Source organism: Podarcis muralis, chromosome 12 (genome assembly GCF_964188315.1).
Source record: "Podarcis muralis chromosome 12, rPodMur119.hap1.1, whole genome shotgun sequence".
Taxonomy (NCBI): Eukaryota; Metazoa; Chordata; class Lepidosauria; order Squamata; family Lacertidae; genus Podarcis; species Podarcis muralis.
Genome location: NC_135666.1, coordinates 47,650,965 through 47,677,854, shown reverse-complemented (window position 1 = coordinate 47,677,854; position 26,890 = coordinate 47,650,965). Strand labels below are relative to the sequence as shown.

At 44.8% G+C, this 26,890-nt stretch overlaps 1 protein-coding gene across 4 annotated transcripts in view; it reads left to right on the top strand.

Moving 5' to 3' along the window:
* Nucleotides 1–26,890, top strand: part of CPNE4 (copine 4) — a 262,849-nt gene that overhangs the window by 7,495 nt on the left and 228,464 nt on the right. The window contains exon 1 of one of the 4 annotated variants that reach the window (XM_077916378.1): nucleotides 23,888–24,004. The exons of the other annotated variants lie outside the window; for them this stretch is intronic. The gene's annotated coding sequence lies outside the window, so the exon portion shown is untranslated. Of the gene's footprint in view, nucleotides 1–23,887; nucleotides 24,005–26,890 lie in introns of those variants that run through there. 4 annotated transcript variants of the gene reach the window in all.

Here is a 26,890-nt window from a genome sequence, read left to right as displayed (position 1 = left end):
CCACTGAAGAAACACGGGTCCTACGCTCATCTCCATTACCCTAGGAATAGGATACCTTAATCTGCAATTACTGTGTTGCCAGATAATTGTAATTGTTGAAGGGTACTCTTGCAATGGAACCACCCAAGAACGACTGTTTCTGTGCTGAATGCTTAAAGCTGTAATCTGAATCACACTTACCTGTAAATCCCATTGGATTCAGTGGGATTCACCTCAGAGCAGGGATGGGGGAGAGGTTCAATTCAGTCCACATTTAAAGGTGAACCCACCTTATTTTCAGTTCTGAAACAATACGCAGCCCTTCGTCAAAATTTACACTTCCAATTTTTGCAAGGCAGTTCTCCAGCAAAGTAATGGGTGAAAAAATGCATGTGCTAGGGTAAAGTTGCATATATATAAAAAAGATATGGGTGAAAATAACCTACCAAAGTGTATTATAGAATCGTCTAGCCCCACCCCTGCAATGCAGGAAACTTTTGCCCAACGTGAGGCTTGTGATTAAGAGTCTCATGCTCTACCAACTGAGCTATCCCATTTTGGAACATTGCCTTGCAAAAGAGGCATATTAGGCAATATTCTGTGCAAGCAAGCATTTATTCGGAGAAATCCATTGATTTATTTTCACAAGAATATTAAAAATAAATAAATCACTGACTGATGTGGACATGTGGAGAGCTGAACTTAAGCGTAAAAAGAGGAAAAACTAAAATTTACAGATTAGCCCATCTGTCCTTTTGAGTAACTGTATAGGACTGCGATGTTAAGCCTCTTGTAGCTTTATTGGAGAAGATGAACTGCTTTAATCACTGAGTAGTGGAGAGGTGCTTAAGGACACCCTGTGGGAACAATACAAACCATTTTTCAATAGTTATCAAATACTATGTATCCAATTGCCAGTATTCTTTACTATTGTTCCTTGAGTTTGTGTTGTTTCAATTCGATGACAAAGCTTCCCTTTCTTATTCCCTGCTTTTCAGCAATATGTGTGCGCTTGCATGATGCAGTTGAAGTGATGCGGTTTCCTTTTGCTAGGCAAATAAGGTCAAACTGTTATGGCTGTGGTTTTCCTGGGAGGGGAGACTGCTAAAGTGACATCAGACTGTGACCCTAATCCCAGTTATGGACCGCTTCAATCGCAGCTTCTGGCTGGAAGATGCACACTCTTCCAAGCAGATGCCACTGTTGCTATGAAATGACTAAACAGGTAGCAACCTTGAAAACTGCCCTCTTGCCCCCAACAGAAGAGTCAGAATGGGAGGGGGAGGGATTAGAAAATAGCAATTGCCATTATAATGTGTGGGTGAGGGCAATTGTCTTCACAACCTGCTTTAACCTAGTTGGACACTGCAAGATACAGGATGCTGGTCATGATGGGCTACAGATCAGGCCTGACAAGCACAGCAAATCAGTTCTTGCCCCTATGAAGCAGTTGTTGACAGGGCCTTGCAGAGCCAGGCAGAGGCCCGGACCGGTAGATAATGTGCTCCCCCCCTTTTTTTATCCTGGGGATAACTGAAGTCTTATTAATAAGTAAGTATATAAATAATTTTCACAAAAGTTATACTGACAAATAATTGTCTAAATTATGACTTTGCACCTCCGCATTCTCTCCAGTGCATCCCCTGCGATTGTGTATATGCTGACCGAGGCCCCCTTTGGAATCGGAGGCCCAGGCCAAGTGGCCCATATGCCCCTCCCCCCTCTGTCTGGGCCTGGTTGTTGAGACTGAAGGTCCCTGCCTCCCCTCAGCTGCCCAAGTCCCCTCCTCTCAAGTGTGTTTCCCAAGCAACCAGAGACTGTGCCTGCCTGCCTGCCTTTGCTCCTCCTGCTTCATGCCTCTCCTGGTTCTGGGAGACCAGGGGGAGGAAAGCTTGTCACAGCGGAGGCACCTGTGACTCTTCACCAGGCTGACTCATCTCTGCCTCTTGGCCTCCCTCCTCCCACTCTCCCTCTTCTGCTTCTGGATTTCTCTCTGCCACAAGCTCTCTCAGCTCACTAAGCCCTGTCACCTCTTCAGTTTCCAAGACTTCCTCCTCCCAGTTTGCTCCCTCTTCTCCCTCTGACGCCTCATCCTCATTCCACCACCAGTCCCCGGGCTCTGAGCCTCCTTCCCTTGGGGGTTCCCCAGCTTGTTTCTTCCCCCATTCCTTTGCATCCAACCAGTCCATGGCAGGCGGGTGGAGCCAGAGATAAAAGCAAGCGGAGCTGTTTTGTTGCTTAGTCATTTAGTCATGTCCAACTCTTTGTGACCCCATGGACCAGAGCACGCCAGGCACTCCTGTCTTCCACTGCCTCCTGCAGTTTGGTCAAACTCATGCTGGTTGCTTCGAGAACACTGCCCAACCAGAGATTGCATCCCAGTACCGCTTTCACCACTCTTTTGTTGACTATGAAGGCCACTCCATTTCTTTTATGGGATTCTTGCCCACAGTAGTAGATTTGATGGTCATCCGAACTGAATTTGCCCATTCCCGTCCATTTTAGTTCACTGATGCCCAGGATGTCAATATATATTCTTGCCATCTCATTTTTGACCACATCCAACTTACCAAGGTTCATGGTTCTTACATTCCAGGTTCTTATGCAATATTTTTCTTTACAGCATTGGACTTTCCTTTCGATTCCAGGCATATCTGCAACTGAGCGACCTTTCGGCTTTGGCCCAGCCGCTTCATCAGCTCTGAATCTACTTGTACTTGTCCTCTGCTCTTCCTCAGTAGCATGTTGGACGCCTTCCGACCTGAGGGGCTCATCTTCCAGCGTCATAACTTTTATCTGCCTGTTGTCTTTGTCCATGGAGTTTTCTTGGCAGGGATACTGGAGTGGCTTGCCGGTTCCTGCTCCATGTGGATCACGTTTGGTCAAAACTCTCCACTATGACCTGTCCATCTTGGGTGGCCCTGCACGGCATAGCTCATAGCTTCCCTGAGTTATTCAAGCCCCTTCGCCACGGCAAGGCAGTGATCCATGAAGGGGAAGCGGAGCAATGGATGTCAATTTTACCTTTCTACAGCCCTCTCTGCCCTCCATCCAGGCAAGGAAGAGCCATTATCAGAGTTCAAGGACACATGTCAGCAGAGGGGAAAATGCTCAAGAAGAGTTTAAGCAATGCTGGCGAGGGGTGTGGCCCGGAGGAATATAGGGTGGCTGAGGAAGGAATGTGCCCGGGGTCTCTTTCCAAGGGCCAGAGAGAGAGAAAGAGAGGTCTAGAGGGCCACATATGCTCTCTCCAGGACTGCCTGAAGTCCCCCACCTTGTCATAAGAGGAAAGTCTGGAAACTGGTGGAGATAGTGAGCAGAGCAATCCTGGTGCATTGGCATTCTGAAACCTGTATCACTCGGGTCTCTTTTTTGAAAAAAATAATAATTGCTCATTATTCTCCTCTCACTTCAGCTGTCTGCCACCTGTTGCTTCTGTGTTGCGTGTTTATGATTGCTGATGCAAAATGATCATGCAGAGGGTGTCATGATATACTTGAGCAACAAATGACCCCCTCACCCCTCCTCTTCGAGTCAAGGTGCATAGTGTCCATGGCCAACCATGGTATTTTGGCACCTGAGGCAGAAAAACCCACAAACTTCTCTCCCCAGCAGTAAAAATACAATGGCAAGTTATAACTGACAATTGGGTGCCTTTGCAGAGCACCCAGAGTCTGTTGCCCGAGGCTACTGTCTCTCTCTGCCCACTGATGGGGCCAGTGCTTCTTATTACATTCAAAAAGAAGGAAGGTTTTTCAAACGGGCTTGTTTAGATGTTGCATGCTGCCGCCATAGGGAGATAAGACTGCAAACCTGTCTTAAACATTTTCACAAAACAGCGTTTCTCTTTCTCGTCAGCTGGATCCTGTGCAATGGCTCCTATAATTGCAGTTATAAAACTGTAATCCTCCTCAGAGTGAACATGGTGTTTAGATTTGGGAGTTGGAGGTGGGTGGAGAGAAGAATTGCACCACATGCTAGACAGCAAATAGCTGAAGATAAAACACAAAGCCTGCAAAAAATGAAAGATGAATGTGAGATGCCTACAAGCTCTCCGGGGTCTTTTAAGAACAGCCAATGCTGAGCGAAAAGTACCGTTCGTGATTAACGTACTCCTGAAAAGTTATTCAGCACCTCTCTCGCCTTTCTATATTTATTTGACACAAACAAATACTACCTTCCCTCAAGGATTCCTACTACTGAATTCTAACCCAAGACATAATTTATCTAAGGCTTCTGAAGCCTAACCCCAGATATAATTTATTTATGACATCACAGAATCATAGAGTTGAAAGGGACCCAAGGGTCATCTAGTCCAGCCCCCTACATACATGGCTGTTATGGAGGAAGCCTTGTTGCAGCGGAGGAAATGAAACCCCAAAAGGGGAGAAACACCAAAGGCAACAATCCAATCCTTGGATTAAGGATTTAAGTGCAAAATTAGAAGAATCATTTTTTTAAAAAGAATAATACGAAGAAGTAGTGCACAGGATAGCTAAGAATCATTTAGCCAGTCTGATAACCCACAGATATTTCAATTCTTGACTAATAACAATTCAGTTTTGGAAGTCCAGAAAATCCAGTGATGTCTAACGTCAATAATGGCTGGCTTCTGGGCCTATTTCCATAAGATCTGAATTAGGAGCCCAACCAAATGTGAATTTCGAATCCTTGCGACGGGGTGAGCTCCCGTTGCTCGGTCCCTGCTCCTGCCAACCTAGCAGTTCGAAAGCACAAAGCGCAAGTAGATAAAGAGGTACTGCTCTGGCGGGAAGGTAAACAGCATTTCCATGCACTGCTCTGGTTCGCCAGAAGCGGCTTAGTCATGCTGGGCACATGACCCGGAAGCTGTACTCCAGCTCCCTCAGCCAGTAAAGCGAGATGAGCACCGCAATCCCAGAGTCGTCTGCGACTGGACCTAATGGTCAGGGGTCCCTTTACCTTGTAGTCTTTACAAGTTATTTGCATGTTAATAGTGTGATGGAGTGGCTGGAATGTTGGGACCAAGACCTGGGAGGCCAGGGTTCAAATTCCCACTTGGTCATGAAGCTCAGTAGGTGACCTTGGGCCTGTCATCAATTGTCAGTCAAACCCACCTCCCAGGGTTCTTGTGAGGATAATATGAGAGTTGGGAGAGCCATGCACACTGCCTGGAGCTCCTTGGAGGAAAGATGGGCTTTAAATGCCATAATCAACATAATTGAATGAATAAATGAATGAATTCGCAACTGTGGCATCAAGCCTGTAATTTCCCACTGCTGGTAATTGTATCAAGCTCTTCAGGTAGGGCTGGATAGCTCAGTTGGTTGGAACATGGTTTTGATAATGTCAATGTTGCAGGTTTGAGAGCTGCATATTCCTGCATTGCAGAGGGTTGGATTAGATGATCCTCCAACTGATTCTATGAAAAGGCAGCAAACATCCAAAATCTGTAATATTAATGACACATCCACATATCAGTATTTTTAAGAACTCTTGTGAAAAAGGAGCCCCCCCCCCCAATAGGGCCTTCCACAAGACTATTTATTTATTCAATGTTCTTCAAAGAAAGGTTCCTGGGGTAGGTTTAGATAATGGGGTTTGCAATAAAAACCCCAAAATGCAACAATGCAACAGAAACAAAAAAAAATCTATATAGTACAACAATGGCAATCAGATCTAGGAGTCTAAAACAGCAGGTGGCAGAGCAAATCCAGCAACTGGAGAGGAGGTAAAACAGGACAAGCCATAGCTCAGTGATAGAACATCTGCTTTGCATGAAGAAGGTCCTAGGTTCAATCCTCAGTATCTCTAGGTAGGGTTGGGACAGGTTCACTGTCTGAAACCCTGAAGAGCCACTGTCAGTCAGTGGAGACAGTACTCAACAGGATGGGCCAGTGATCTGACTTCCTATGTAACTGTTAAAATACCTGAGAGAAATTGGGTCCTCCCTCAAAGAGGGCACATATTGCTGTGAGACCTGGAAAACCGACACCCTGTGTTGTGGGTGGGTCCAATTGGTCAGCCACAACACCCGATTGGTAGGTCCCTCGAAGCTGGGTGCAATCTGGCCAATGGGACGCAGTCCAAACGGTTCGAGGGACCTATTTATGCCCATGCACATGACCCAGAGTTTCCTCTTTCGACGTGTGCATTCAGAACACCCGCCCACCTCTCCCTACTTTTAGGGCTTTGCGCTTGACCTTGCTATGCCGTTGTGTGTCGTCTGTCGTTGGGACAGGGGCATGGCAGGAATTTTCCCCACTTGGGTTTCGCTTGCCGCATAACAAATCATCACAACTTGTAAGGTTGGAGATAGGCTCTGGTTCAGGTGATAGGGATGGGAGAACGCTCTCGCCATCCCTATGTGAAGGGTATTCCGTTAAAGGAATCCAGGGACTCGATGGTTTGGTCAACCCCTGAGGGGGAGTTTTGCCTGTGCCTGAGTCCAAGGGGACATTTGGGTGGCGGAGTTAGCCCGTTCCTGGCTTTCCGCTTATCCAGGTGTTCACCCTTGGCTGACCTATGCTGGAACCCTGGATCAGCGCTACCTGCGTGGCAGGGAGCTAGTCGAATCAGAGCCTATGCAACCAGTCACTTTCTGTAATCAATAAAGTTGTGGCCTAAATTCTGCCAAAAACCAAAACCAAAACCAAAATTTGAGTCATGTGTGAATTTATTTAGGGGGGAGGTTTCTGGGTCTGAACACGCAATTAAAATGTTATTTGCCCTAAAGCCAAAATGACACCAGAGTAGGTCCCTGCCACCACGAATGTCCTCCACAAACCTGGCTGTCATCCATCATATTTCTGAGGACTTTAGCAATCCTTCTTGATTGATATTAGACCCATTTCTGTGGGGGTCAGTTTACTACAAAGCTATCTGGCTAGCCACCCGTGGGGAAAACGGTTGATCATAGGTTATAAAACGCAGCACAAACAGGACAGTACATTCATGCCCCCGCAAAAGCAGTTTGATTGCAACTGTTTGCCTCTATGAAGATCAAGGATGGTTTAGGCTTCCGCTCATCTATAAAAGAGATCAAACAATCCTGAACATGTGCCCACAGAAAAGAGAGAGGGAAACCGTTGTACGTCTCAGAAATTCAGTGCAAAATAAAAGCATTAACTATGAAAAGATTCTCCAGCAGTTCAGAAGGATGTGAGCGATGCCTTTCTGACCGGTTTTTGTGTTCAGAGGTTTTTCATTGCATTTGTCCTTCAACCCGGCGCTTTAAGAATCAATTCAAATTCTTGAATGTCAAATATCGACATTCCAGGGCCAGCAATAACTGTTCTAACTTAGCCGCAGCTCCTGAACTGTTGAATGGAATGACATGAGAGGAAAGGGAGGGTTTTCATTTTCATGCGCCTTTCTATTTTTATATCTGTGGAATTGTTTCCAACCGGACTGTCACTGGGCAATCTTTACACTGCACAATGTTGTCAAAGGATCTGCCAGTCCTTTTGTTTGCAGCACACTATAATCCAGGAGGTTTTTCAGACAGCCTTCATTTAATATGTAGGCTAATGTATTATAGCCATTTAAAGGGGGGAAGGCAGGACTTGGGGACAGATATACAGGGTCCCCCCCAAAAAACATGAGCAGAAGGGCCCCTCAATCTGGCAACGAAATAATACGCATTGCCATTTAAAGAGTGTGGGCAGTGTGAGAACATTTAGGTCAAAAGACTGGGGAACCCTTTGCATTGATTCCCCTCAAAACATAACAACAACAACAATTTTATGATTTATACCCAACCCATCTGGCTGGGTTGACCCAGCCACTCTGAGCGGCTTCCAACACATATAAAAACAGGATACAACAGCAAACATGAAAAACCTCCCAATACACGGCTGCCTTCAGATGTCTTCTAAAAGTTGTATAGTTATTTATCTCCTTGACATCTACTGGGAGGGCATTCCACAGGAAGTGTGCCACCACCGAGAAGGCATACCCTCCAACATTTCTCTGATGAAAATAGGGACATCCCATTCCATAATGATAATTTTACTATTTATAATCAACACATCTTACTAGGTTGCCCCAGTCCAGACTGGTAGGACACAGAGGAATGGTGGGAGGAACCAACTGGGGAACCACCAAAAGAGGAAGGCTCAGAGCCTGGGAATTGGTGGTGGGAAATGATGGGTGGTCAGAGGGGGAAGACTGGGAAGAGGATGTGTCAGAAGCTGGAGAGGTGACAGGGTTTAGTGAGCAGGAAGAGTCTGTGGCAGAGAGATGTTCAGAATCAGAAGCTGAAGCAGGAGAGGAGGGAGGACAAGAGACAGAGATTGGTTTGGTTGGTGACCCCCCTCCACTTTGGTTTCTCAGAACCAGAAGTGGCATGAAAAGGGCAGAGGAGAGGTTGTCATCACGCAGGCACACTCTCTGATTACTTGGGGAAAGCCCTGGAGAAGAGGGAACTTAGATGGCTGTGGGGAGGTGGGAGCTTTCCGTCTTGGCAACTAATCCATGGGGAATGAGCTGCTGTGCTCCTTAGGCCTGACATTCCACCAAGTCTGTACTTGCTAATAAAGAGTTTAACTCCAACTTGCACTGTGTGATTTACTGCCGGCTCGACAACTACCCTAGGTGAGAGATGATGTGAGGCCCTTGGTTGTCTGAATGCATCCAAACTACCTGAATCCCAACTACTGGTATAATGTTGTCTATATTCAATTAAAGGGCCTCAATACAATAGAGAAGGAGAAGGCATTTTAATTGGATCTTAGATAACTATGCATAGTAAATAATCTACTTAGCCTTTCCCTGCCCGGCTCTGACAGCTTCATGAATAGATTCAGATCTGGATATGCTTTCTCATCACAAATACGTTGAATAGGCAGGTGACATACTGCTTGATCCCAGAGCTCCTTGTGAGTCATGTGATGCGTGCATGGTGCCTTGCCTGACAATGAAAGCTTTCCAATTGACTCCAGTATCAAGCTGGCTTGTGTAGTGATGCTCAAATTACAGGGGGCCTGGTGGAATCATTCAAAAAATAAAAAATAAAATAACTAAACCTCCTTACCTTTCAAAGGGTTCGGAAACTTCAGGCCTGGGGGACATTTTTATACCTAGCCTGTGACCTGGATTTTGGTTCTGCTCAACTGATTTCATAGTATCTTGGCAAGAATCCTACAAATGAAATCTGATTTCAAAAGGGTGGTTTGGAATTGTTCCACCACAACCAGTTCTTAATGATGATGAAGGTGAGAAAAGCAAAGTTCATGTTGTTGCCACTTGGTGGCAGCCTGTCAATAGCTTTCTGTATATTCAAATGATGCTCTTGTTCAACAAACTCATAACTGCTGGATTCTTGGGGTGTGCGTGAGTTTGTGTGTGTAGAAATAGCAGACTTTAATAGTATACCTCTGAAGTTCATTGACACGTGAGCTATAGGAAATATTCAGAATTAGAAAAAGATGGCATCTGAACAGAACATACACAGCTCAGTAAAACATGAATGTTACACCAAACCTCTCTGTAGTCAGAAGAGAGTATCCAGCACAGTAGTCCCTGCATTATGAAACACTCTCCCAGCAGCGGTGAGGCAGATGCCAACACTGTGCGGATTTTGGCGTGCTGTGAAGACGTTTTGATTTCAGCGAGCATTTTAGAAATGTTAATTTTGGGTTAGTCGTGCTTAATGCTCTGACATTTTATCTGTGGCGCGTGCCATTCTGTCTTTTGCACATCATTCTGCTCTCACAGTGGCCAACTGAATGCCTAGGGAAAGCCCACTATAGCATTCCGGTTCTGCTGCATCAGACTCCCTTAATGAAGACCTACATTGCAAGTAAATAGTAAATAGTGGGATATGTCTGAGCTATGAGCTGAGTCCAACTGGGCAACAGTCCTAGAAATAAAATCGTACTGGTTCGTACGAAAGCTTCCTTAACCCCGTCACTTCAAAATAATATATATATGAAAGTTGGTGCAAATGTTCTCATATCCATGTAGAGTAATTTGTGGATGAATCCGAGTTCCCTTCTCCCTCCAGAAGGGAAAAATAACTGAAGAGTAGGCATATGGTATGTCTTTAATGTGATTGGCAGTACACTGAGGGTAGAGATGGATAAATCTGTCAACTCTGTTTTTTCTCAGTTGCTCTACTTCAAGCTCATCACATTTGCACATCAAGTTGCGATTCTTTTTCAATAAGTCCTCATGAAAAGTCATCTGCATTTTTAGTGTCCTTGTCTCCTAATATGCACATTGTTGCAAGCAATTTTCCTTAATAAAATGCATTCCTGTATGCTCTTTTGGCTAATATATGCATTTAAAGACACACCCTCCCCTGATACACACATTTTGGACAGTTTTTTAAAAATAAATAGAGGAACAGCCTTCCACAATTTGGAAAAAGTCCATTTTGGTTCAAGTGTTGTTTTGGGAGCAATATAGACTAGCACTGTAATGCAAAGTATTTTCATCTGCAAAGTGCACTTGAGCAGTTTCTCATGGCACAATTATTAAAATGTATATTAAAATGTGTTTGGACAACTACAAATCAGGGAAGATCATATTAAGATACAAATCAAAGCAAGTTTGTGCCCCATCCCTAACTGAGGGTAATTCTGAAATGGCTGCGTATAATTCCCTTAGGATCCTATATCCTGAATATAGGAAGGATATTAACCAATTAAAAACAGACACACGGTGCGTGCCAAATTATTATACTCCTATTCCTACATTGCAGGGGGTTGGACTACATTATCCTTGGGGTCCCTTCCAACTCTGTTGTTGTTGTTTAGTCATTTAGTCATGTCCGACTCTTCGTGACCCCATGGACCAGAGCACGCCAGGCACTCCTGTCTTCCACTGCCTCCCACAGTTTGGTCAGACTCATGTTTGTAGCTTCGAGAACACCGTCCAACCATCTCGTCCTCTGTCGTCCCCTTCTGCTTGTGCCCTCCATCTTTCCCAGCATCAGGGTCTTTTTCAGGGAGTCTTCTCTTCTCATGAGGTAGCCAAAGTATTGGAGCCTCAGCTTCACGATCTGTCCTTCCAGTGAGCACTCAGGGCTAATTTCCTTAAGTATGGATACGTTTGAACTTCTTGCAGTCCGTGGGACTCTCAAGAGTCTCTTCCAGCACCATAATTCAAAAGCATCAATTCTTCGGCGATCAGCCTTCTTTATGGTCCAGCTCTCACTACCATACATCACTACTGGGAAAACCATGGCTTTAACTATACGGACCTTTGTTGGTAAGGTGATGTCTCTGCTTTTTAAGATGATGTCTAGGTTTGCCATCACCTTTCTCCCAAGGAGCAGGCGTCTTTTAATTTCGTGACTGCTGTCACCATCTGCAGTGATCATGGAGCCCAAGAAAGTAAAATCTCTCACTGCCTCCATTTCTTCCCCTTCTATTTGCCAGGAGGTGATGGGACCAGTAGCCATGATCTTCGTTTTTTTGATGTTGAGCTTCAGACCATATTTTGCGCTCTCAGACCATATTTTGCGCTTCCAACTCTACAATTCTATTATTTTATTGTCTGCATTGACTTTCCTTAGTAAAGTGATACCCTTAAAGAAGAGGTGTACTGAAATGGACCTGGACCTAAATCAAAATTTCTCGGCATCTAAGTTAGAACACTTACATCATGGATGGAAAACCATCTCTTTTGCTCTTTATCAGATGCCAGCAATGGCATTATAGTTCTGAAGGCTATTGAAAGCTCTTTGTTATGAGGTCCAGAACATTTGGACATGTTGGTTCAGATCTGGAGCCCCAAAGGAGCAATATGCTTCCTCTCATTTTACCTATGTGGCATGTTGGCCAAGCATGTAGGCTACCTTCTCCTGTCATAGCAAGAAAGCAAAGGCTGGCATTGGTTTGTGAGCTCCATTGCTGGATAGCTGTAATGTCCCAATCTTCATTGTGTCATTAGCAGTAACAGAGGCAAATCTACGGGGTTAATTGCCTTCTTGGGAGTATTGACAGCCCCCCCAGGCTGTAGGATAACATGCAGCAGCCATGGTGCTAAATTACTTTATGCTGTAAAAATATTGTCAGAATGAAGTATTAGCACAGTCACTCTTGCCTAAACTTTTGATGACTTTTGGAGGACTGATCCAGCCCACTATTTAAATAGCAAAATGAAATGTGACGTTCAAAACTGACATGTAATCAGCCTTCCCATTTCATGCTGTTGCTATCGGTTTCCTTGTTGCACTGACATTCCAAGAAGAGCTTTCGCTGCCTCAGAAATGTCAGTCATCACCAGAGCTTGTTATATTTTCACCGTAGGTGGTATTTTATCCACAAATAGTCTTATTTCCTTCAAAGGAACCCATCCTCCCCAACTCAGGTCAACATTACTAATCTGGTGACACAATTGGGTTCCCAAACTGTGGCTAATAAGTCATTTTACAAATTTTTATTGTTTTCCAGTTGGGGAGAAATTGGGATTCTCCTCCTGCTTTTACAATGAGAGCTAATGTGCTGCCCCCTCCCCTCTCAGAGCTACAATTCCCAGAACTTACTGGGAAGAGGGATCTATTGTTAACCACTCTGGGAATTGTAGTTCTGTGAGGGGAATAGGGGGTCTCCTAACAACTCTCAGCACCCTTAGCAAACTACACTTCCCAGGATTCTTTGAGGGAAAGCCCTGACTGTTCAAAGTGGTACAATGCTGCTTTGAATGTACAGTGCAGGTGGGCCTCTAGTTAGACCAGGGGTCAGCAAACTTTTTCAGCAGGGGGCCAGTCCACACCTTGTGGGGGGCCGGACTATATTTTTGGGGCGGGAAAGGACAAATTCCTATACCCCACAAATAACCCAGAGATGCATTTTAAATAAAAGCACACATTCTGTTGTTGTTGTTTAGTCGTTTAGTCATGACTGACTCTTTGTGACCCCATGGACCAGAGCACGCCAGGCACTCCTGTCTTCCACTGCCTCCTGCAGTTTGGTCAAACTCATGCTGGTAGCTTCGAGAACACTGTCCAACCATCTTGTCCTCTATCGTCCGCTTCTCCTTGTGCCCTCCATCTTTCCCAACATCAGGGTCTTTTCCAGGGAGTCTTCTCTTCTCATGAGGTGGCCAAAGTACTGGAGCCTCAGCTTCAGGATCTGTCCTTCCAGTGAGCACTCAGGGCCGATTTCCTTGCACACTTTCTACTCATGTAAAAACACCAAGCAGGCCCCACAAATAACCCAGAAATGCATTTTAAATAAAAGGACACATTCTACTCCTGTAAAAACATGCTGATTCCCGGATTGTCCACGGGCCAGATTTAGAAGGAGATTGGACTGAATCTGGCCCCCAGGCCTTAGTTTGCCTACCCATGAGTTAGGTCTTACCTGAAGGACAGCTTTTGAAGAATATTGTAGACAATCTGGAATAAGTTCCAAGGTTGGCCAAGCAGTATGGAAAACAAGTTGTAGCAGGAAACAATGAAGAAACTGGGTAAATTTTGCCTGGAGAAGAGCAGACTGAAGGGGTATATTGTACAGATATCTAAAGGGCTGTCCCATAACAGCCCACAAGTCAGGGCTTGGTCTCAAGTGCTTAAATTACAGGAAGGTAAATTTTTGGAGCAACTTTTGTAGCAACATTTAGGAGCAACTTCATAATGGTAAGAAAAGTTAGACAGTGAAACTCTCCCTGGAGGTTTTCAATCAGAGACTATTGGGGATGCTCTGGATTTTCAGAGACTAAGGCTTGAGTGCTCACTGGAAGGGCAGCTCCTGAAGCTGAGGCTCCAATATTTTGGCCACCTCATGAGAAGAGAAGACTCCCTGGAAAAGACCCTGATGTTGGGAAAGATGGAGGGCACAAGGAGAAGGGGACGACAGAGGACGAGATGGTTGGACAGTGTTCTCGAAGCTACCAGCATGAGTTTGACCAAACTGCGGGAGGCAGTGGAAGACAGAAGTGCCTGGCGCACTCTGGTCCATGGGGTCACAAAGAGTCAGACACGACTAAACAACTAAACAACAACAATAAAGGCTTAATCCAGACCATTTAATCCAGACCAGCCTTTGGATTAATAGACAGCATTGAGAATGCTCTGGGTTTTATCTTTGATTTTTCAACACTGAGCAGAGAGTTGGTGATTTACTCTATGATTCTATGAAAAAAGTTGGGGATTTGGGTGTGTGATAATATAAAACTATGCTGCAGACATCTGTAACCCTGAAGAGGCAGCAGACATATACTGGCACATTATGAACACAGACCAATCTTAATTGAGTTTTGACCCAGTTTGAACAGCATTCTATGAAACGCGAAATGAATGAAGGAAAGGAGCCGTGCAGGAAATATATTGCATGAATCAGCCAACCAGAAACACCCCTTCCCATATTGCTAAGGAGAATATACAACAGGTGCCTCAGTTCATAGACATTGTTTCATTTGGAGGGGAATAATTTAAACCATTATTTAAAAGATAAACTTGGAAAGCCTTGGGAACAAATATAATCGCAGAGATGATATCCTTTAGAAAATCCACCTATGAGAGCTTGCAAGAAGCAATTAGACCATTTACAGGTGAAGTTGCAAACAGTATGTAAAACAAAGCTTAATTAAAAACATTGACGTTCTTTCCCCCCCTTTTAAAGCCTCTGTGGGTCAAATCCCAATTTACTTGGGAAATTAAATATGATAAACTGGACCTTGATATGAAAATCTGCCTTATGGGTTCCCTTTTGCAATGTCTTTGCCATCTGGCAGGAAGAATACTTCATCATGAAACATTCATTATGTTTTTTTCCGGCAGCACCTTGAACCCCATTGTGCGAAGCATTGTGCAAGCACGGGGAAAGGGCAAAGCTGTGTTTTGTTCACACACTGACCAACTTCAATCATATGATTTATTTCCAAAGAAAATGCAAGCATGTGAGAGTCACAGTTTAGATGGAATTGGAAAGGAGACAGAGCTCCCTAATAAGGCTAATAAGAATAAACCATTATATTTTGAGTGAGGTTCTCAAAAAACCAGGATCTATTATCAGCTACCACTTATATTGCAGTGTCCTAGCAAATGTACAAAAATCAAGTCATTACCTCTTCCCAGATGGAGCTGCCTGGCAGGAATGGATGGATCCTTCAATTGCATGCTTGTTCATTCATAAGTTTGCTCTATCTCATTTCTGCATTAATGTGTTGGCTTTTTTATTTTTTAAAAAGGTCATATGAAAATCCACACTTTAATACCTAATTAAATAGGCATTATGTACAGATTTCTGAAAATATTTTATCCTAAAATGAGCATAATCTTGTGGAGCAACTGGTTGAACTTTTTTTTTTAAAAAAAATACTGCCTTTTCTGAAGGAGCTCAGGATGGAATGATGAGGTTCCCGCATCTCCCCCCCCCGAAGTTGGGTGAAAGCATGTGATAAGAGCAAATTTGTGGAAGTCAAGCAGTTCTGGGTCTGGTCAGTGGGTGGCAGACCTTTTCTCAGTTCTGTGAATACTAGTGTAGGCTGCTCTTCCCATTTTACTGATGGGGGAATTAAGGCAGAAGGAGATTTGCCCAAAGATTTTACCTCCCCCTGGGTTTAAAGATGTGTTTGCAATGCTACAAGAGGAGGTGGAAGGAGGTGGACTACTGGTCAGAAATGACAAGAAGTTCAGCATAGAAGAAACTAGTAAGATGACTGGTTTGGATCATGGCTCCATTGTGTTGTTTAGCCGTTTAGTCGTGCCCGACTCTTTGTGACCCCATGGACCAGAGCACGCCAGGCACTCCTGTCTTCCACTGCCTCCCGCAGTTTGGTCAAACTCATTCTGGTAGCTTCGAGAACACTATCCAACCATCTTGTCCTCTGTCGTCCCCTTCTCCTTGTGCCCTCCATCTTTCCCAACATCAGGGTCTTTTCCAGGGAGTCTTCTCTTCTCATGAGGTGGTCAAAGTATTGGAGTCTCAGCTTCACGATCTGTCCTTCCAGTGAGCACTCAGGGCTGATTTCCTTCAGAATGGATAGGTTTGATCTTCTTGCAGTCCATGGGACTCTCAAGAGTCTCTTCCAGCACCATAATTCAAAAGCATCAATTCTTCGGCGATCAGCCTTCTTTATGGCCCAGCTCTCACTTCCATACATCACTACTGAGAAAACCATAGCTTTAACTATATGGACCTTTCTTGGCAAGGTGGTGTCTCTGCTTTTTAAGATGCTGATGGCTCCATTAGTAATAGCAAAAGTGAGCATTGAACTTGGGATTCTCAGAAGCAAGCTTCAATTTCCCTGCTGTTGTGTATTGTGTTCTCTTGAGTTCAAGCAGCAGGCTTTGTGCTGGGAGGTTTTTGCTGCTTTCAGATTGTTATAGCACCGGCAGTGTGTTCAGGTATCATTTGGTTCAGGTTACGCCACATAAAGTCAGCCATGCATCCTGGCTCTATGCTGACTGATGGAAGCAACATTGTGAGATGCAAAACGTCTGTATGCACTCATTTTGGTATTTTCTGTATCAATGTTATGAACGGTGAACGTCTCTTTGGATTGCTAACAATTCCTGGCAAAGTCGGAACAATATTGGCCCATTCATTCATGAGACGTCAAGGCTGATAAGGAGAATCAAGGACACGGAGCAGAACAGCCAAGAAGAGGAGAGGAGCCAAATCAAATCAATGAGTTCCTACTGAATTCCAACAGATAAGTCACTCCTAGCAACTAAGTAGGCAGCCTGTTGGTAGCTTTGCTCTCTATCTTAATAAACTCCCCCCTTGAAATGGCACCTTACACAGCACAGCAGCTTGAGGCAGGGGCGTAGCGTGGGTTTCCGGCACCCAGGGCAGGGCAAGTGTTGCAACCCTTGGTGGACTGGGCAGCGGTCAGTCTCTTTGCTGGCCAGGATCTAATCAAAGGAGTCTCTTATTCCAAACTAGCCCCAACCTGGGAGCAGAGATAAGGCAGAGAAATGTGAAGCCAGGAGCACTGCTGTGTTGCCTCGCCCTCCCGTCCTTGCAGCAAGGCACTCTGGGCAATGCATGTGGCTCTGGCAGTGCTTTCCCACCTTCTTCTTCCTCCCTCCTCAGTGGGCACCCCCCTTTCCTCTTAGCTGGCCCAGAGGCGGGGTGTGTACAGAACGTCCCTTTGCCAGCCACAAGGAGAAGGAGGAGGTGCCGCTGCCCCAGCCCTGAAGGTTCAGCCTGGGCATGGCTTACCTCCTTGCAGCTCCAGCCTTGATGAGGGAGCCTGTTGTGAGGGCACCTGGGTCTGCCCCCTCAGAAATCTGTGCGTCCTGCCCCCCCCCATGCTACTGTCAGGAGCTCATCCTACTCTCAAGTAGGACCCTGGCAGAGACACATGCCCGACTGGCATGTTCCCTCCCTCCTGGTTGATCGTTTGGGAGCTTCAAAAGCTTTCTTCTGCCCGAACATCACAGCGACCAATGCCAACAGACATCGGCACACTTAGGGATCCACAGAGTCTTCGCAGCTTGCGTAACAGACCTCAGCAACTCAGCATTTTGGCTAATCTACTTTATTTACATATAAACACACACGGAGCACTGCAACATGGCTCCCTCTCTCTTTAGCATCAGACAGCAAAGAGAAAAGGCAAAGGACAATAGTCCCACTTCACGGAACACAGTAATACAAACATCCTGTCTCCGTCACTTCCCACTCTGTGGAGTCAAAACATACACTGTCATGTGATAGACAAAAATCCCATGACTGCAACCACGGAGCAGGAATTCTAACAGCTACGCTTGAGGTTCCACCTTTCACTACTAATCAAAAAACTGAATTCATACTATGTGGGATCAACTCTAGAACTGTCTCTGTATACTCAACAGAGACTTACATAACTCCAACTGATTCCTCAGGAGTAGAGAATTTGCTTTGCATTCAGAAGGTCCCAGATTTGATCTCTGGCATCTCCATGTGTGGCTAGAAGAGACTCCTGCCTGAAAACAGGGCTGACAATGCTCAGCTAGATGGACCAATGATCCGACTCAGTATAGGGCATGTTCCCATGTTCCTATGACCATTTTTCTGGCTGAGAGCCAGAATGGTGTAGTGATTAGTGTGTTGGGAGGCCAAGATTCATATCACACTCAGCCATCATTCACCAGGTGACCATGGGCCAGTCACTGTCTCTCAGCCTAATCTACCTCACAGGGTAGTTGTGAAGATGAGAGGGGGATGGGAAGAACGATGTGTCCCACACTGAGCTCCTTGGAAGAAAGGTGGGATAGAAATGAAATGATAAATAAAATAAGATAATCTGGTGCCAGAAGCAAATCACTCACTCTAGGCCGGGTGCAGTAGAAAGTGACTTACTTCTATAAGTATCTATTCACTCACAGGTTTATTAGTCAACCCGAATAAAGCTGGTTGAATACTACCTTGTTCTGCGTTACTAACGTACAAATGCTGCTGGCTTAATTTATAACTCGGTGGTGAAATGAATAGTTAATTTGAGGGGCAATGGCTTCATACTTTTTTGCTTATTTGCAGTCTCCAAAATCTCTTGCTTGTAATTCCCTAGTGAGATTGCAAAGCTACAGAAAAGAACTCTAATTGCATCTGATGCTGGAGGTTGAGGTTGAGTAAGAAGTCTTCCATCATCTGATTTTAAGGAAAAGAGGTTCTGTCCTCTACTACCCTCTTTTTCGCTGAAGTGATATTTTTGCTTTTTCTGGATTTACATCTATGCAGTAGATCTCACTCTCCCATTTTGAAGGCTCTCTTAGGACTTATCCAAACCTGTTTGTCCCAGCGCTTTCCTCCCGGGAAACCCGATCTTTAGCACTGAATGTGAACCATAATTGCTGTTTGTTCTATCGCTAAATAGAGCATTTTCCGGGGGAAGAGTTGGCGCAAAGGCATAACCGCTTAGACTCGTGCCTCGAAAGCATGAGACAAGCAGAAAACCATTCTGCCCCGTGTTTTCTAGGCATGGCATGAGTGGAAGTGGGGATGAGTCCTCAGTTGAGAGTCGCACCATGAAGCTAAATACCTGTTATCAACAACAGAGAGTGACTTGTAACCTGTTTACAGAGTATTCATACCGATTAGTTTTCAGGAAGGTTAGACCACATTTGGCTATTCAATAAGCGTTAATTCTCATTTGTTTGCGGTGAGGTTAGAATACATTGTATTAAAGCACATGTTATCCTACATCTTCCAATGGATTTCCCCATCAATTTCCTTATCACAAAAAGTCCTATATTTGGGAAAAAGTAGGCTTTTTTTGACTGATTAAAAGGTAAAGGTAAAGGACCCCTGACAGTTAAGTTCAGTCACGAATGACTCTGGGGTTGCGGCTCTCATCTCGCTTTACAAGCCGAGGGAGCTGACGTTAGTCCGCAGACAGTTTCTTCCGGGTCATGTGGCTAGCATGACTAAGCCACTTCTGGCGAATCAGAGCAGTGCCCAGAAACACCATTTACCTTCCCGCCATAGCGGTACCTATTTATCAACTTGCACTGGCATGCTTTAGAACTGCTAGGTTGGCAGGAGCTGGGACCAAGCAACAGGAGCTCACCCCGTCGCGAGGATTCGAACCGCTAACCTTCCAATCGGCAAGCCCAAGAGGCTCAGTGGTTTAGACCACAGTGCCACCTGTGTCCCCACACAAAAAAACCACAATGTACTTCGAGCTGGAAACGAACCAGTGATTATTTAATTTCCATGCCATTTAACTGGTGCCAAACGTATTGCTCTGCTTTCCTTTGGGCCATATGAGGGAGACCGAAGGTGTGTGTGTGTTGTTATTTGGGCAGCCCAGGACCTCAATACACACTGCCCAGGTTGGCCCATCAGTGCTGATAACACAGCTGTTTGACTTCGTCCCCAGAATAGTACTCCTTTGTCTCTTGAGACAGATGGATGCCAACCACCACCACCACCTAATGTATTAAAAATATCTCTAAACTATGTACAGAAAACTGGAGCAATAACAGACAACTTAAACAAAATATTACAACAATACACTTACATATACAGTTACATGTGTCAGAAGGACAATGAATTGATATTGATTTTAGTTTATTGGCCTAGGAAGGCCTGGGCCGTCCTCTTATATACCTGCTGGGATTGATAAGGCATCTGACCCTCACCTGAATCTCATAGCTCTCCTGTAGCTGCCTCTGATTAGTTATCATTTAACTCTAATAATTAGCATCACACATAATGTGCATGGAAGTTGCCGAACCAATTAACCAACTAGAAGGATTAATGTTAATAGCACCAGTTCTACTATAACTTGATATTGCTGGATAGTTCTGATGAACTGCAAAAGCATTTTTAGTTTGCTTTCTGTTGCCACTCTGGAACTTTTCTTTATTAGTGCTGCTTTGTTTTGTATGATTCCTTGCAAATGAAGAAAAACAACTTTTCTGCTTGTATATGTTGATAATATAATTTTGGCTACTGAGGACAAACAAGATTGTACAAAAACAAGGTTGGGTGCAGGCCTGGCCAGGACATAGGCGTCCTGACTGTGACAAAGGTGACCTGTGTGCTTGCTTGCTTGATTAACAACTGTTGGGAACTTCAAGGTCCCTGCTCTCCCTTCTTATGGTATTTGTACTGGACCTGGAGACTCCAATAGAGAGCATTCCATGTCAAGAATGACTACTCTATCAAATGACAGGGCAGGAGTTACACAGAGCAGGGCCTTTTCACTGGTGGTGCCCATTGTATGCCTTGCTCCTCCCAGACCTGCTCTCTTTTGGCCTGTATTTTGGAGCTTTATAATTTCGGAAGATTTTGGAAGAACTAGTTGACAAGTCTTATCAGTTGCTGACATATGAGTGGATTTTATTTGCTGCTATTCTGGGTTTCTGGTGCACCAGGGTTTACACCAGCGTAATAGAGTTGGCCAGGATGCCAGAAGGGATACAATTTATGAGCTTTCTCCATTATCCGCACAGCAGGGGGTGTTCAGTAAACAGTGCTAAGGCTGAGCTGAAGCATTGCGTGGACAGGCGGAGTCCCCAGATCCCGAGTGGTCCCCCCCGTCATGTGGAATAACGACTCAAGACAACGTGTTATGGGATTAAATTGGCCACAACTTTATTAAATTTCAAATGTGGGTAGACCTTGGCTCAGGCAATGGGCGTTCTCCCTCCCCAGTCCCCAGCCGGGGACCTGGGGAGCATCAGGGTTATGCAGTGTGTGTGGGGGGGATGGGCCGGCTATGGAGAACATATGTTCAAGCAGAGATAGCCACCTCCGTTACCCCGCCGCTGCAGGGGAGAGCAATGATGACCTTTTGGCGTACGGTCAAAGCCTCCCTTCAGAAACCCCTTTAACGGGGAACCCTGGTATCGCCGCCGCAAAGAGGAAGATGGACTAAAGGATTCCACCCAAGGCCTGATACCGCCAAAGTTGTGACGTTTTGCTACGGGAAAGGCGAAACCTGCCAATGCAGGGAAATTCCTTTAACAGCGACCTTAACGTAGCAGCGCCCACATACCTGTGAATAAAAGTTAACCTGCAAAATAAGACATTAACTGAGGGTGGGTAGAGTGGGAGAAGCTCTGGAGCCAAGTGAGGATTCCCAGGTAAGATCCTCCCTCTATTGTGTGGGCAGGTAATCCCTCCCCAACCTGGCCTGGTCTCCTTGGCAACGCTTCCCCCAGGTGGGATTGGACATCTGACTGAGGTAGGCGGAGACCTCCAGGTATCCCACCTGAGGGAAGGCAAAGCCAAGCCTATGCTGATGGAGCCGCTCCAGATCCAGGGGCTGCACGCGTCCACGCAAAGGGCGCCCCCCGTTTTATGCGGGGAGCGGTCATTCCCTGCTGGTTACCTGCTTTTGATGGGCAGGCCTAAGGTACTTCCTCAGGCTGCCCACAGCTGCGTCCCATTCAGCTCTCCACACCCAGTTCCAGGTGCAGCAGGTTTGTTGTACAAGACCTCCCAACCAATTATAAGTGCACAACTTGAATTAGCCAGCACATCCTGCCTGAAAATAGCAATGATCTGGAAGTGCCCTAGATGTGAGATAGTGAGGATTACTGCGTATTTTTTAAATGAATTATAGGGTTTCTGTAGGTTTATATTGTGGTTGCTGCCTTGATTCCAGAAAAGCAACTCATAAGTATTGAAGCAGACCAACAAATGTACATGGAATGACAAAGTTTGCTGGAAAAGCCGGCTCTTGTTGAAACTCCCACGATTCAGGACTTTGATCCATGTTGCACCTTACTTCTGACAGTAGCAGCTTTCCCCATTTGTAGTTTTCCGCTCACAGCATGGAACTAGGATAATAAGAGGCAACGTGGGACATCTCTGCTAGGGAAGGAAAGCAGCTCTGTGGATTAGAGCCTGACTATGATGGCTCCATGCTGGCGCCTGTAGAATCAGCAGCGCCTAGTGCCTGAAATTGCAGAGGTGCTTTTCAAAGCCTCTCTCTTGTTAGGCAAGCCCATAGCAACAGCCTCATTCATGCTAACTGAAACAGCTAAACTCCTAAAATCAAATTCGTTTCTGGTTCCACAGGCACTTCGGTTTAGAGATGGGATAAACAGTTTAAAAATTATTTTTAAAATCCACTTAAAGCTACAGGACAAAAATAAGGTAATCTGGGGGAAATTCTGCTTGTGGTGCTGCATCCTGCAGAATATTAGAGGCTGGTGACCGAAAACCAGGCATTTCCTGCTATTGCCCTGTTACAGAATGCTCTTCCCTCATCCATATGTGAAGCAGGAATCATCAGTAGCTTTGGATATTATATTACCCAGGCTTTCCCTGACCAATAATATCAATTTGTTTGAATTCCTTGAAATTTTATTTGTCTTTATATGCTTTGGAGCTACTGTTTTTACTGGGGCACAACATTTACCCTGCCCCAGGAACCAGCAACCCACACTATGCCACTGCACAGTATTATATGTTACTGTCATATTTTTAGATGGGCTATTTTTATAGTGTTATTGTTTGCTTTTTTTGCTTTTTTGTAAACCATTTGGAGACTGTTTTTGGTATTAAGCAGTAGATAATTATATGAAATAATATGGCAGATTCAGGTAGGTAGCCATGTTAGTCTGACGCAGTCAAAATAAATTAAAAATTTAAAAATTATCCAGTAGCATCTTAGAGACCAACTAAGTTTTTTCTGGGTATAAGCTTTTGTGTGCATGCACACTTCTTCAGATTATATTACCCATGGTCTCTAAGGTGCTACTGGACAATTTTTTAATTTTTTAAAAATTTAAATAATATGCCAGTGTACGGTAAAGGTAAAGGGACCCCTGACCATTAGGTCCAGTCATGGCCGACTGTGGGGTTGCGGCGCTCATCTCGCTTTATTGGCCGAGGGGGCCAGCATACAGCTTCCGGGTCATGTGGCCAGCATGACTAAGCCACTTCTGGCGAACCAGAGCAGCGCACGGAAGCGCTGTTTACCTTCCCGCTGGAACAGTTCCTATTTAGCTACTTGCACTTTGACGTGCTTTTGAACTGCTAGGTTGGCAGGAGCAGAACCCGAGCAACAGGAGCTCACTCTGTCGCAGGAATTCGAACCGCCGACCTTCTGATCAGCAAGTCCTAGGCTCTGTGGCTTAACCCACAGCGCCACCCACCCGTGTACCTGGGAGTAAATCCTACTACTGGCACTTGTATGGAGTCTGAAGTTGATCATCAAAGTTGACGACTGATTTAAACAAAACATTGTTGTATGCATTTCTGACATTCAGTTTTAGAAGAGGCCTCTAGAGATATGTATTTGCACTTAGACTTTGCAAAAATGCGTGAAATCATTGGGAAAACTCAAATTTTTTGGGCGAGTTAAGATTTTATCCACACAAAACAAAACTGGGTATTTGTTCCAGATTCTGTCACAGGTTTGGCCTGGCTCTACTTAAGTTAATAGAACCAGGGAGAGTTGTGCCAGCAAAAGCTGGTGGCACACAGGTGTCTGGGCAATTAGTATTTGCGATGAAAGGGCAATGCCTTTGGGAAATGTCAAAGCATCCCCATTTTACTTTTCCCATTAATCGGGTTAGAATCTCAGGCTTGACAAGCTGAAAGTGGAGTGGCTGCAATTACATTGGAGTAGCTGGATTGTGCCTTTATCTTTGCAAGTGCACGCTGCGAAGGGAGATTGAGCTGGGAATCAGACGTTTGCAAGGAAAGTAAGAGAGTTGGGCAAGATGATTAAGAGGGAGACAGAAAAGCTGCCTGATGAAAGGAGCTGGGGGGTGGGGGTGGAGATCAGGAATATTTTCACTACCCATCAATTTAAACTCATCGACTAATCAATCAATGGCCTTTTAACTAATTAAGTGATAGCCTACTGAGTTTTTTAAAAGAACATTTAGTACACCACCCAGAAGCCTATTTTAGCATTAAAAGGTATATAAATTAATGACGCTGGTGATGATTCAGGGCACAGCCATATACTGCAGATACTATAAGTCACAATTGTTGCCTGAATTAGATTGTATTTCTATTTAGATTTTAGTATTTCTTTTTTTAAACTATTCCGCATGTCTTTATAAAAACTTTTATAGGTGACACAGATCCAAGAAGAAAAAGGAAAGGGTATACAGGATCCCACCCACTAGCAATTCTTTCAAAATGTGCATCAATCCATAAATATTAGCATGTGCACATTTTATGTTCATGTTTGCCAACTGGTGGCCTCTGTTTCAGTAATGCATCTAGTGATGCGGAAGTGGCCACCTAATCAGCTCTTGGATTGATTTGGACAGGTCCTGTGAACGGGTTCTGCTCCCAAGGTATATCAGGCTGGAGTAGGGAAGAGAAGGAGGGATGAGGAGAAGGAAGGGCAATGAAGCCTGGCAGGATAGTATTTGGCAGGCCTGACATATCAGGCAAAATTGTGCTGAATGGGTTGATCAAACGGGCCAAAATGCGGGAGTCAGGCCCTTGCCCCATGCAGCACTCTTGTTGAGATCTGCCCCTGTTGTCGCGCGTTCGTTGGCTGCTTTCATGCGTCAGCTGCGTGCAAGCATTGCGGGCTGAGTTCCTTTTTTATTTTAATTTTCTATTTATATTTTTTTCTGTCACAAATTTTTCACATTCATACATTAACCAATACAACCATACATTAATCACTGACTTCCTTTCCCCGCCCCTTCCACAGTTCATTTTAGTTATCTATTACTGCCGCATATTCTAAATACCGTATTTTTTGCTCTATAAGACTCACTTTTTCCCTCCTAAAAAGTAAGGGGAAATGTGTGTGCGTCTTATGGAGCGAATGCATGCTGCGCAGCTATCCCAGAAGCCAGAAGAGCAAGAGGGACTGCTGCTTTCACTGTGCAGCGATCCCTCTTGCTGTTCTGGCTTCTGAGATTCAGAATATTTTTTTTCTTGCTTTCCTCCTCCAAAAACTAGGTGTGTCTTGTGGTCTGGTGTGTCTTATGGAGCGAAAAAATCGGGTACTCCATATTTCCCCCTCTGTCTCATTATATCTCTGCTTAGTTTATGCTGCTGAAGTTACTCCAACATTTTAACCTGTTTACAATAATTCTCCAGATATTCTACAAACATTTTCCAATCTTCCTTGTAAACTCTTTCTTCTTGTTCTCTTATTCTTTTACTAGGTTTGCTAATTCTACATACTCCATCAGTTTCATCTGCCCCTCCTCGCTCGTTGGTACTGTTCCCTCCCTCAGTTTCTGAACATATAGCATTTGGGCTCTCATAGTTGCATAGAGAAACAAGTTCTTTTGATCTCTGGGGACATCTGACCCTATCATTCCTAGAAGAAAGGCTTCTGGTCTTTTTACAAAAACCTTTTATACATTTTTTTTCATTTCATTATATATCACCCCCCAGAAGTCCTTGGCTAATTTACATGTCCACCATGAGGGCTGAGTTCCTGATCACTGGGCTTTAGTGGTGATTCCCTGGATGCTGAGGAGAATGGCCGCCATTTTGGGATTCTCTGAGCTATGTGTCTTCCTTTCCTCTCCTGTGCTGAGTATGTATAGAAAGGACAGGGAACCTATGGCCCTCCATGTGCTATTGGACTACAGCTGCCATCATCCCTGACAATTGGCTATGTTGGCTGGGGCTGATGGGAGCTGGAGTCCAACCACACATGGAGGACCACACATTTCTAACATATAGGAAACTGTGGCTATTCCTCCACCTGTTGTATCAGCCTGCACCTCCCATAACTGGAGTACCAGCTTCCTTGACCCAGTTTGAATGGGTTTGGAGGAAATTCAAGTTGGCTCTCAGACTGTAATATAAAATGTCAGCCTAGGTATTCACACCTGGGTCCCACAAGGAGCTTAATGAAGGCACATCAACCAGTACTTCTGAGTCATTGGAAGATCTATAAACGAAGAAGAACACTATGCTTGGTTCTATGTTGCAGTTCACAACCCTTGATGCATGTCAGCAGCAAGTACCGTCTGCTGAAATTGCCTGGAGGCCTCAGTAAAAAGATCTGCCACAGTAGATTGGTGTCAGGTTACAAAGTACATTTGCTACTAAGGGCTTGTGCACACAAACTTTAATGTTTTCCTCCTCCACTTTTCAAAAAACAATCACGCCCCATCATGCCCAAGAGTATCTAAATCCCCAGTCCTTATATCCCATATAAACTTTGAAATTAACTCTTTGATTCTGTAACTGGCGAGGGCCAAGTTGTCCACTCTTCTCACCCCACAGAAACCACATCCAACAGGAAGGAAACTAAAAACAGGAGAATGAAGGCTTACGATGTGACTTATTATGCAGATGCTAACCCATGAAGAATTCCCCACACTGTCTCATGGGGCTGATGACAAGTATGTGGCATCTTTTTCTCACTCCGGCAGTGATTCATATCAACAGCAACTCAAGACGGGAACATTATGGAGTGGTGTGGACTAGGGCACTTTCTGTGGGACTCTCTCCACTGCCCTACCATGACCCAGAGCTCTACCTCCTCATCTTCAGAGGAAGAGGCCATGGATTCAGAGGAGGAGAATATGCCATCTGGACCAGTCTTTGAGATCCCAGCCTCCTCAGACGTTCCAGCACCAGAAGAGCCCCATCAC